This window comes from Hyposmocoma kahamanoa, unplaced genomic scaffold (assembly GCF_003589595.1).
Source record: "Hyposmocoma kahamanoa isolate Upper Pololo Valley unplaced genomic scaffold, ASM358959v1 79, whole genome shotgun sequence".
Classification (NCBI taxonomy): Eukaryota; Metazoa; Arthropoda; class Insecta; order Lepidoptera; family Cosmopterigidae; genus Hyposmocoma; species Hyposmocoma kahamanoa.
Genome location: NW_020653993.1, coordinates 4,415,639 through 4,427,852, shown reverse-complemented (window position 1 = coordinate 4,427,852; position 12,214 = coordinate 4,415,639). Strand labels below are relative to the sequence as shown.

The window sequence follows — 12,214 nt, the reverse complement described above, 5'->3', positions numbered from 1 at the left end:
CGGATTAAGAAATTGCTTTTCGGCTGTGTTCTAATTCATACTATAAAATCGCGTTTCACCTTCAAGTGTTTACAAATACTTATCCCAACAAATCTTTTTTTTATTTATGTACCAAAACACATTTCTAAAGTCACCTTACATGATTTATCAGAATCATAGACCAAAATCCTGATTGTGCGTTAACCAATAAATTATGCGGTATTTCTTACTAAATATTCTTTCACCGTGTTTATGATAGATACTCTATTTCGAAGATAAATGTTATAAATTTTTGTATTAACATATTGATTGGAGAGTATTCCGGTGGCTACCCCCTGCTGTTTGGGCATCAAAACATAAAAATCTTGTAGGCGCATTTTTAAATGTTGTAGTTATTAGTTTGTATTCAAATGAGACTTTAAAACACAGGTTTAAATTTTTACAGTTATCCAATGCACGAATATCGAATGTCTGTAGTTTAATATTTACTCACCATGCTCCAAACTAAAAAAGAAACAAAAATAAATGGGAAATATTGAGAGACGAAAAATTCATATTCATGACATACAATCACAATATTGTAAAACGTAATTTGAAATCGTGAATATATACGTTTATTGAAAGAATAAAATGGTGTGCAACAGGCGACCTTATTGATATGTAGCAATGTCTTCCAGGCAACCTTAGCGTTCACGAGTATGAGTTTAGTTTGCTGTGTAAACATATTCTTTATTTACATTAATACTTGTTTTCACAAAAAAGAAACCTTTTCGTTAGCGTTCAGTTGATAATGCGTAAAATCTGATAAGCAAACACGTTTAGTTTGTTTTGTTGAAAATAGATGGCGATAGTAGTAGTTTATGTAAATCCTGAATCGCGCTATTAAGATTTTTCCTGGCTCCTATATATATAAATATGTGAACAAGAGTGGTACATTTGATCTTTTTGAACTCACGAGTATGTAGACTTAGGATAGAAATTTGGGACACGAAAAATAGGTGTAAACAAATAATTAGATTAATAAGTACTGTGTAACTTAACGAGTGTCAGGACAAGTAGTGCGCCTGGTGGTAAGCGACTTATATGTCGCAGTGCCCTCTGAGCTTTAAAGTTAAAGTCATGTAATCTTTATATCATGGGTAAGCAAATTACACTCGCAATCGCCATACTGATTAAACTCTACTACTCATTTGTAAGGCAGATTCCCCTGAGAAGAATGAGAGAAGTAGAGAAACAAGAAACTGTAAGCAAGAAACTCTCAACTTGTAAATATACTTTTGAATACATTTATCATCACAATATTTCATTTAAACATCTCTTACATCGAGAATACCTGAAAGAGCTAAATAGGTAAAGTTGTATAGTAATAACCTTTAGTATAAAATTTTTGTTTCACAATAGCTTTAGACCTCGTAAATGGCAAATTTGAAATATCAATCGGAATCTTATTATAAAAGAGTATACATTGCCTCTTAAGTGAATTTGAGACTTTTAATCACAAGGACCAGAGGAACACATCAACAACAAGTTGATAAGTCTCAAGTGATAGTAATTTCACCAGAAGCCGTACAGTTAAAAACCGGAACGCAGTATTCTGAGAATTACCCCTTGGCGGCAGAAATAGATATGGAGGCAGCACTTCTCTGGATGAACTCTTCCAGAAGAAGCTCTACTGCTATTAAAATACGTATAAATACATTATATATAAGTAACAAAGAGATGTCTATCAACACTTTTTGAATTCTTTACTTAAAATCAAATTAATAAACAATATATAAGTTTTAGAAAAAAAGAAATTTATTTAACAAAATCTAAAACACAAGTTCCGAACAAAAAAGTACCTAAAGTGGAAAAAAGTATACGCCACGTCAATCAACTGTGACACAATGGAGAGGGCAACATATTTTTGACGGCAAAAAAAAATGTAAATAAAATTTCTCATGTCAAAAAAAGAATACTATTGGTACCGAATTCATTTGAACCGCTCTGTATATTTGTTCGGAACCCGGATGGGTAGAGTTTTTTTAATCTATTTTTGTGAACTGGTGTTTAGGGGTGTATACAAAATAGCTGCACATGGCAAGTGTAAAAACTTGTAGATAAGGGCTTAGCTAAGTACAAAAAGGCTACGATTTGAATTGCAACGCAGAAACACAAAATAAACAAAAGCAGTAAGTAAAACTACAAAGTAACTGTTACAGTACACAAATATACATCATAGTGCGTGAGATGCACTATAAGATTCCGGAATGAACAAGAAACAAATACTATAAATGGTCAAAAATAAATTTATTGTTTCTCAAAATATTCTGCGTTAGCGTTAATGCACTTTTCATACGAATGCACCAATTTTGAAAACATTTATGCCACTCCTCCGTGACAATCTCTGAAACCTATTTTTCATACTCTTCGAAAGCCTCTTCAGGTGATGAAAATCGCTGCGTAACTGGTTCTTAATTTTTGGAAATAAATGAAAGTCACAATGTGCCAGGTCGGAACTGTACCCGGGCGGCGTCGTGGTGAATGTTCACTGATCCCACGGCGCCGACTCAACCGGCGAGAGGGAAACCCGGGGGGGTTTTAGTGGGGTAGGCCCTCCAGTCTGGAGGGAGAGTCCCCACATAACCCCTGAGTCTCCCTGGGCTCAGGGGTATCCATAAATATTTCCCCCCGTCAAAAAAAAAAAAAAATTGTCGGGAGTGTACGCAAGATGGCTCATAAGGTCAACGTTGTTCACCTTAAAAAAATCATTTGAGTTTGTCAATAACTTCCGGCAAACAAATGATCGTGTACCAATCACTATTCACAGTACAACGATTCTCCAAAGCAACAATAGCTACGTGTCTAGTTTTATTAAAAAAAAGAAGCAATCATCCGCTTAAAGGCACTTTGCACGCGCGCCACTTTGGTTGGTTTCGGCTCATCTCGAAAGACCCATACGCTCGATTGCTGCTTTATTTTGGGATCGTAACTATAAATCCATATTTCGTTACCTATTACTATGTCCCACACTAAATTTGACTCTCCTTCGTTTAATCTGGTAAGCATGGCATTGCACCAAATGACGCGATCCGTTTTTTGAGCCTCAGTCAAATTGTGTGGGATCCACCGAGAGCACAGCTTTTTCACACCCAAATGTTTGTGTAGTATTGATTATATTTGACTCATGCCTATGCCTAAAGATGCCCGACTCTCATGGTATGTCACACGTCTGTCTGTTTTGATCACACGGCGCACAGCATTGTTGATTTTGTTGTTCACAGCAATGGACGGACGACCATCACGAAATTTGTCACCGAAATTCACACGACCGCGTTTGAATTCTGCAAACCAGCTATAAATAGAAAGATAGAAACCATCAGTGGAACAAGGATTTTTTTTTAGGAATAATTAGGGTCCTTGTTTTCATAAAAACAAATTTTACTGTGTTCTGTTGTCCACAAATTTTTAAGTTTGAATATCACGATATTTGACTATCATTATGTTCAATTATTTTTTGTGTGTTATTACTCCACTAGTTTGTTATAATTATTAATACAAAGATCGAACATTAAGAAAAATTCCTTCGGTCTGTGTAAGGAAAGAAACTACCGGACCTTACGAATATTTCTATGTGCTTGTTGCAGATCTTGTTTTTTTGTTTTTAATGATTTTTACCATAGCGCCATCTGGGAAATTCTATGAAAGTTTTTATTCACTGAGGCAGGTACTTTTAAGCAACCAGCGGCTAACAAGAGATGTCGCTTTAGTAATTGTAATATTAGCTTTTTTTCAGTTTCTAGTGAGGAACATTTCATTGTATATCAGACATGTTTTGTAAGTATCTGTTTGGGATAGGTGTTGTGCTTTTGTTTTTTTTGTTTCCCTTCAAACATTTTTTTTAATTCTTTTTCGTTCTTCTTTTTATTCTGCTTTTTACCATTTAAGGAAATGTTATCTTCTGTTTGAAAATTGACAACCGCTATCGGTTTTATTGTGTAAATTATAATTATTATTTTGTTTTCTTTGCTACTTTCGCGCTCCTCCTACTAGATTATCTGTTACACAAACGTGAGACCTCAGCTTCTGCCAGGGAGCTTCAGGCTGAAAATCAGTGTGGCGCAAACCAAGGTTTACACAGCATATTCTGAGCTCAGAATCCTCGCCGCATATCTGCGACCATAGATATAATTTTGTGTTTTTAATTACTATTTATATTTTCGCTTTTTCATTTGTATGTTTTATGTTTTTTTGTGTATGTGTGTGGCAAATAAATGGAATTTGGAATTTAAATTTGAATTTGTATGGGAAAAAAATTGGAGCTGCTTAAGTTGGTCAAATTGAATGAAATATTTTTCACATAATTTTGATGATCTTTATACGATAAGATTATAAAAATTCGCACTAGGTGAACGTCGCGCTAGGAAAACACCGAGGTTGCCGCCTGATTAGCGTTAGCTCCTATATAAGTGAGTAGCATACCGCCACATAGAGAACGTTTAACAAATTATTCACAAATTTAATTTATAGCCGCATGAACAGAATTTGAAATTAATTCAAGCGTTTCATTAAACATTTATTAAAACGACTTTAACAATGTAACTCATTCAAATTCACAAAGTGTGTTCCATTTTTCGATGAGGTCAACGCACTTTTGAACGCTACTGGATTCCATTAGCGTGATATTGGAGATTTTATACTTCGGATAACGGTAAGTCTCCCCTTTGATTAAAATTTAAATTCAGAGTTATAGTTGTAGTTTACACACACTAAGATATAAATAATGTAGAGTGGTGAGCAGAGGGAGTATTAAATAAAAGGCAAAAATAAAATGTTTATGCGGCTAGCATCGAGTATATAACCAGAAATAGAGACGAAATATCATTTAATTTGCTTGAAAACTATTCTATCATATCCATTGACTTACAGTAAGTCAATGGTCATATCTATATTACTATGACAACTGCGCTCCGATTGGCTAGCCCGAGTTCGAAACAATTGTCGGGTGTGGTCAATGGGTGTCGTCAATTGTTTCACTTCAAATCGACCAGTTAACTTGAGCTTTGCTATAATGGACGAAAATTGCAAAATTACGTATTTAATATTTAATTACCGATGAAATGTGATTCCATTTGTTTTGTAACTAGATGTTTAGCTGTTTTTCCCACACCAACGAATAGAACAGCATAGCATTGTTAGAGATATTATCTTTATGACAGTAAATACAGAATATTTTTTTGGAATATACGGAGACGTACACACAGGTCAGTAGTTGGCCTGTCTATATTTCAGTGCAAACGAGAATTGATATTTATAAGAGCTGTATCGCTAATGTGTTACCAGGAATATATGGCCCCTATTTCGTGTCTATTTCTGGTTATATACTCGATAGCGGCTAGGGCCCAAACAGGTGTCTCACTGACGTGAAAGCGCTAGGTTCAGTGCCGAAGCTAAAATAGCAGTAAGTAAAGACTAAAATGTCGCAATAACTTGAGAGCCTTTTAGTGCCATACAAATGCTATAGGGGTAGAAAGCATTCATCCGTTCATTAATTTCATTGATAATACAAAACATAATGAGTTGACTTATACTATTAAAGTTAACAAAATGATAGCGCGTTTCAGGATATAGCTATTGCCATCTAGCGATGGTGCGATAGAACTAATTGCGTGTTAAAGTTATTGTTGTTACAATAATAATTATAACTTTTTTATTTAAAAAACCAACCTCAAAGTAAGCTCCGCTTTTGCTGTGTTCGTCACCGTGGTCTCCTCAATGACACCTGAAAGAAAAAGAACAATAATGTGAGCCCAAATACAAGGTAGCTGCAATGCACAGGTCCTCTCATCTGTGCCATCAAATCAGCTCTAGATCACCTTAATATTTTACTTTCATTGGAATTACAATGTACTAAGTTTTATTGAAATCGATTAACGAAGAGTGTCCCATCATTTGCCACGTTTAATATTTTCTTCAACAAAAAAGAATCATCGAAATCGGTTCCCAAATGTCGGAGTTATCGCATGACATACACACACACAAAAATTACAGTCCAATAGGAACCTCTTCCTTTTTCGAAGTCGGTTAATAAATATACATTACTGTCATTACACACTATCAGAAATATTGTGTCTCCGTTAACGATCGTCATATAAGTTCATAACAAATACACGAGGATTTAGTAAAATAAAACTATGTAAAAACGGATTAAAATTCATAACAGTAAAATTATGGTTCAATTTTAATTGTCGCTAAACTAAATTGTACAAAGCATTATGAACTTTATGTCTGTTTAGTAACGTACAAACGAGATCTCTCTCTCTCTTATTTAAGCATAAAAAGTTATCAACATTTTTCTTCTATTTAATCAAGCGATGGGACGGACGAGTCGTGCGCCTGATGATATAAATCGCAAAGACCTGAGGGGCACTCCGAGGCACAAACTGACAAGTCCCGTATAATATATAATAATATAATAACGCACACACTCAACATAGCCCCGCACTAGGGAAACCCTGTGTCGCGGGTGCCATGGGCACACACATAGACAACCACAAATTACACCCAAACTCACGAGAGAAATAAATGTAGGTCATACAAATATTTCTCCCGGCCCGGGAATCGAACCTGGGATCTCTGCGTGGCAGTCCGGCATGGTAACCGTTCGACCACGGAGGCAGTTAAAGTGAGCCTGTAATTTCACCAGCACCCTTACCCTTCAACACCGGAACGCAGTAATGCTCACATTGGTGGGAGTACTTCCCTGGACGGGCTCTTTTACAAGGAGATCTACTGTTACCAAAATTAATTTCGTTCGTAGAATATTTAGACCTCTCTCCTGAAAAGTTGTTGTTTTGCAGATGTGACCTTATTACACTAACGGTGCAAAATAGTGTATGTAGTACTATTAACAAAAAAAAATACTGATCTGGATTAAAACACTTATTTTCAATGATATAGTCAACATCAATTTAGCAGAAATAACTCTTTTTATACTATGTTGTCCGTCTGTGGAACAAGTGATTATACAAAATTTCGTAGTTTTAGATAAACCTTTTTCCATCATTGGAGTCAAAAGCGGTGATATGGTAGTGATTTGCACAAAAACCTGTTATTTTGCTATCTCTTTCTTTAATTTATTTAACGATGATCAAAAGGAATCGATTAACAAAAATTGTTAATTACTAGAAGCCATAGCCATATTAATATACATGTCAAATTAATTCTACGAGTTTGCATAAAAAAGAAAATATGGGCGACAGTTGGATAGTTTTGCTTCTTTTTGAAATTTAAGCGTCAAAGATTCAAATTAAGATAAAGTCCTAATTATGAGAGCGAAATATTTAGATTAAAAAAAAATATTTATTTTTATAAATTGATGTATCTCATGTTTGATTTCCTGTGAATTACAGATATTTCGATAAGAAAATACAAAAGTGATGTTAAGTAGTCCATATCGATAATATCGACCGTTATTAATTTGCGACCGTATAATATTGCAGACATTTCTTACGGTATCGATATATAAAATCTAAGCGTCTTCCTTCTGGATTCTTTACGTGCTCTAGACTCTGCCCCAAGCCTATTTAGAGATTTCCACATCGACCAAGGCATTTCGAATCCAGAAGGAAGACGCTTAGATTTTATATATCTAGAGTTGGCCGGACTAGAGTTGGCCGATGTAAGATCAATTTATTCAGGTTGGGATTTTCGGGTAGTTCTAACCTAGATTGTTTGTGCGGTGCGATTCAAACGACGGCCCACCTCACATCATGCCGAGTATGCCCTAATATCTGAACGATTGAGGATTTAATGACGGCTACTAGTAACGCGGATGGCGTGATAGAGTTTTGGACCACAATAGTATAGTGTATGCCATCGATACAACAAGAAGAAGAAGATAAAAGGAATATAAATGGAATAAACAAGCTCTATTTTCTGCCAAAGCCATGTAGCTATGTTTCTTTGAACAAAATCGTGCGACAAAGCTCTCACTGGTGTCCATAGGATTCCTGGCTTTAAATTAATTCTTATAAGAACTATTTGGTCATAGCGCCATCTGGTATTGAGTGACGGAACTCTAAAAGCAAATATGTAGCTGTTTCTAAAATGAGAAGAAGTATGATCAGCTTTGACGTTAATGAGTTGAATAACTCATTTCATGGAAATTCACACACTGTTTTACCGGGTCACTCGAAATATGTAACGTGCTGAGAGTAACAGAAAATAAAATGCAGTTGTTACTTTAAATCTAAAATACAATTTTACTATATCGACATTTAACGCTTTTATTATTATTATCGATATACTCAACTATCGCTACAATCCCAACACCATAAAAGCCGTAAAACAGTAGGTAAATTTACAGAAATAGGATTTTAAATAATTTTACATAACACGGCGGCGTTAAGCCGAAAAATTTTGCAATAAAATCAAATTAGTCATAGTAAATTAAAAAGAACGACGACAGGTTACATAATCAATTTGTAATAAGTTATAGCTTGCTTTATTAAATATGGAGATCACATTATAACTCTCATTCTCGTTTTCTCTCGTGTATCGAGTTCTTAGGCTTTCGCGATTGTTACAAACAGAAGATGGAACTACTTACCATACAAACTATACTTTATTGCACACAAGAACAATGTTTTTATAAGTCTGGGCAAAGACCTCCCATTGCTCTCGATTTTGGACATCTGGCCAGTCCTTTACAAAAGAGTCCAAGACATTCCGGCATCGCCGACGTGGACAAGAACAAATACTAATCATTATTTTTTCGGTCTAAATGGAGTATATTTGTTTTTTCAAACACACCAATGTAACGTTTCGGACCCGTTACATGTTCCGGATTGACAAATGGACGTAGTTAAGCAAAAATGATCCAGCTGGGCCGGGTCTGGTAGCTGTAAAGATATCTAACTGGGTGACGAAATACTTTCATTGATTTCTCTTAGATGGCACTACGACTACAAAATTGTTGAAAAACCAAGTACAAAGACACAACAACAAGCACATAGAAAAATTCGTGAGATCCACTGGTTCGTTCCGCGGCTAGTAAGTCAAGGAGTGGAGTGGTATAGCGTCTGGCGCGGTATGCTAGAGGACGTCGGTTTGTATCCGGCCGGATCAAAGGATTTTTTTCGGAGTGTTCGATTTTTGTATTACTAATTATAACAAACTAGTGGAGTAATTTCACAAAAAAATAGTTGAATATCAATTCAATAAATATTTAAAAAGGATACAATCCACAAAATTATCGCCAATATTAATTTTTTGCTTTCTTAGGTCAGCAAAAAAAATCCAACATATAAACATAAATAAATATCTATACAGTTACATGATATTATAAGTTTTGAAAATAAAACAAATGTGAGAAACACTTTTAAACTTTATACTGCCATATCTCGAAAGTGGCTGGATGTGCATTAGATCCATTTAGTTTAACTACGTCCAAATATTCGCGATTAAAAAAAAAATCACCACACTCACAGCCCCGCACTAAGGAAACCCTGTATCGCGGGTGCCATGGACACACTCATAGATAACCACAAATTATAAATTTAGGCCATACGAATATTTCTCCCGGACTGAAAATCGAACCCGGGACCTCTGCGTGGCAGTCCAGTTCGGCCACAGAGGCAGTTAGGTTTCATTTCGTTTTTCTGCCATTCAATCCTACTGCAAGGCAAAAGCCCCTTGTCCCTTCCTCCACTCGTTGCGACTTAACACCGCTACAGGCCAATATTTCATACGAGCATCACCCTGTGGCCTATATATGTATGTATTTCAAGTTTTCTCATCTTCGACTTATCTGAGAGTCCTGTGCCGTTGTCACTATTGATCGCGTAAATTACTTCACAATTTTGTACGACAGACTATACAGTGGCAAATTATAATTATTACAGTATAATGTGATCCACAAACAGTGATTCGTTCTGTGCACCGTTTAGGTTTTCGGGTTTCTCTTAGAGAAAAGTTTCCATGACTATGGCATCACAGTACATTTACTCAAATATTTTGTATGCCCGTAAAAATATACATATGTTCGTTAAGAAAGAAGATATCCATAATACTAACCTTAGAACTAAATACACACATGGTACCACGATTTCGTTTAACTAAAGTTAACGATTCTTAACGGGGAACTGAATACGTTTTTGCAATAAGATTCCGGGGCATATACATATATTACCATTTAATTTTTTTTATGTTAAAACTTACTTTAAAAGTATTTGAATAGAAAAGTCATGTTACAAAATTGTAGACTACGTGTTAGATAAAGATGTATGAGTGAGACAACATGAGTCTAGATTCCACACAAATGTTTCAAAGTGTGTTCTATATAGCATTTAAGTTTATTTGAAAAGAGCAATCCCTAGAGTTTCTTGCTCATGCTTCTCAGGGAAGTCGGCACAGTGAACGAGCAGTAGCTTAAAAAATGACGTTTTCAAGTGTAAAAACTTTACCTATGGAATAAATTATTATTTGACCTTGACTTTTGAAACAACATTTTGTATATACACATCATACATGGGTTTACTATGCTTGTCTTTTTATGCTATGGTAAAATTCTCTCTTGGTACATAACGCAGTAACTTGAGGTACATGTACCCTACAAAATATTTACATAGAACAATCCTAACCCGCATTTTCGCGTAATAAAGGCTTTTCAATACCGCATTATAGCGCCAGAGCCTCTCGTAAAGATGGAAGAATCGATGGTGCGTGGGTATCTATGGATAAAGAAATCTTTGGGGACATAAATATACGTTGCCTTTATTGTACTACACCCGGGGGGGCGAATCCACCCATTACTACGAACAGCATATTGGCTATGGGGGTTTCCTGTGAAATCGTGAAAATCAATTATTTCATTTTTACGTTTCACTTCTGGACACAGGTCTCCTTCACCGTTAGTGAGAGGTGTTGCTATTAAACACACACATAATTAAATATACGTAACTTATAAATTAATCTGAATATGAGAAGGTAGTGATAATATGAAATCGCTTATATATCTATCTATATTTAATATATCTATACATCAATAAATAAATATAAGCTACTTTACACAGAGCTTAGTAACACACAACAGTGGTGGGAGATAAAAAGATCAGAGCGTTTGAGAAAGGGCAGTGTTTCTCAGCGCCACTGGTATTTTGCTACAACTTGCTATGTTCTAAAAAAGAAGAACTAACCTCAATATCATTTCAGTTCTAAAAAACTTAGCACAAAAATCATGAGTGTGGATATTAGTACATTACAATGACTACCTCCAAGGTTTGCCTAGACAAGAGCCAGTGAAAACATTTCTTACAGAAAGTATGCAATGAGAAATTATTAGAAAATATAATATAATAGGTGCCACCATGAGGTTTAGAACCAGAAATAGAGACGAAATAAAGGTCATCCATTCCTGGCAACTCATCAGGCAAATGGGCCTTACATCACTTTTAAATGTCAACTCTCGTTTGCACTGAAATCACAAATTAGAAAGCTGAAATAATATAGCGCCAACAACTGACCTGTGTGTACTTGTGTCTTCGTATATTCCAAATATTTTCTGTATTTATTGTAATAAAGATAATATCTCTAACTATGGAGGGCATTTTCATTCGTTGGTGTGACAAAAACAGCAAAACATCTAATTACAAAAGAAACGGAATCACGTTTCATCAGTAATTAAATGTTAAATATGTAATTTTACAATATTCGTCCAATATAGCAAGGCTCAAGATAAACTGGTCGAGTTAAAGTGAAACAATTGACGACACCCGTCAATTGTTTCGAATTCGGATTAGCCAATCGGAGCGCAGTTATCACAGTTATAATTTAGCAGAATAGTTTTCAATTAATTAAATGATATATCGTCTCTATGTGGTTATAGCCGATGGGTGCCACTTTTCTACTAGGCTAACACCGCTCTACATTCATAATCACTTGACAATAATTTATAGGACAGACTCGTAGATTTCATTATTGAGGGGTTTCCAGAGGGGTCTCATTGTAAAAGTTGTTTATATTCATGGATGGGACCAACCCCTTCGCGGGTAATGCAATTAACACCCTCTTAACATCTCATAGTTGCGCACAGGCCTCCTGCAAGTTCGGAGGTTTAAATGATTAAAATTGAGTTCTAATTATGAAATCAATTTTAGATATGTATGTTATATGAAATGAAACTTCTAATCTACTTACTTATCTTTGTATTAATAATTATAACAAACGAGTAGAGTAATTTCACAAAAAATAATTG

General features: G+C 35.2%; 1 protein-coding gene across 3 annotated transcripts in view; it reads right to left on the bottom strand.

Moving 5' to 3' along the window:
- The window catches only part of LOC113233600 (irregular chiasm C-roughest protein-like), a 214,487-nt gene that overhangs the window by 123,939 nt on the left and 78,334 nt on the right, over positions 1-12,214 (bottom strand). For 2 of the 3 annotated variants that reach the window (XM_026468750.1, XM_026468749.1), the window contains one exon: positions 5,686-5,740. The exons of the other annotated variant lie outside the window; for it this stretch is intronic. The gene's annotated coding sequence lies outside the window, so the exon portion shown is untranslated. The remainder of the gene's footprint in view (positions 1-5,685; positions 5,741-12,214) is intronic. 3 annotated transcript variants of the gene reach the window in all.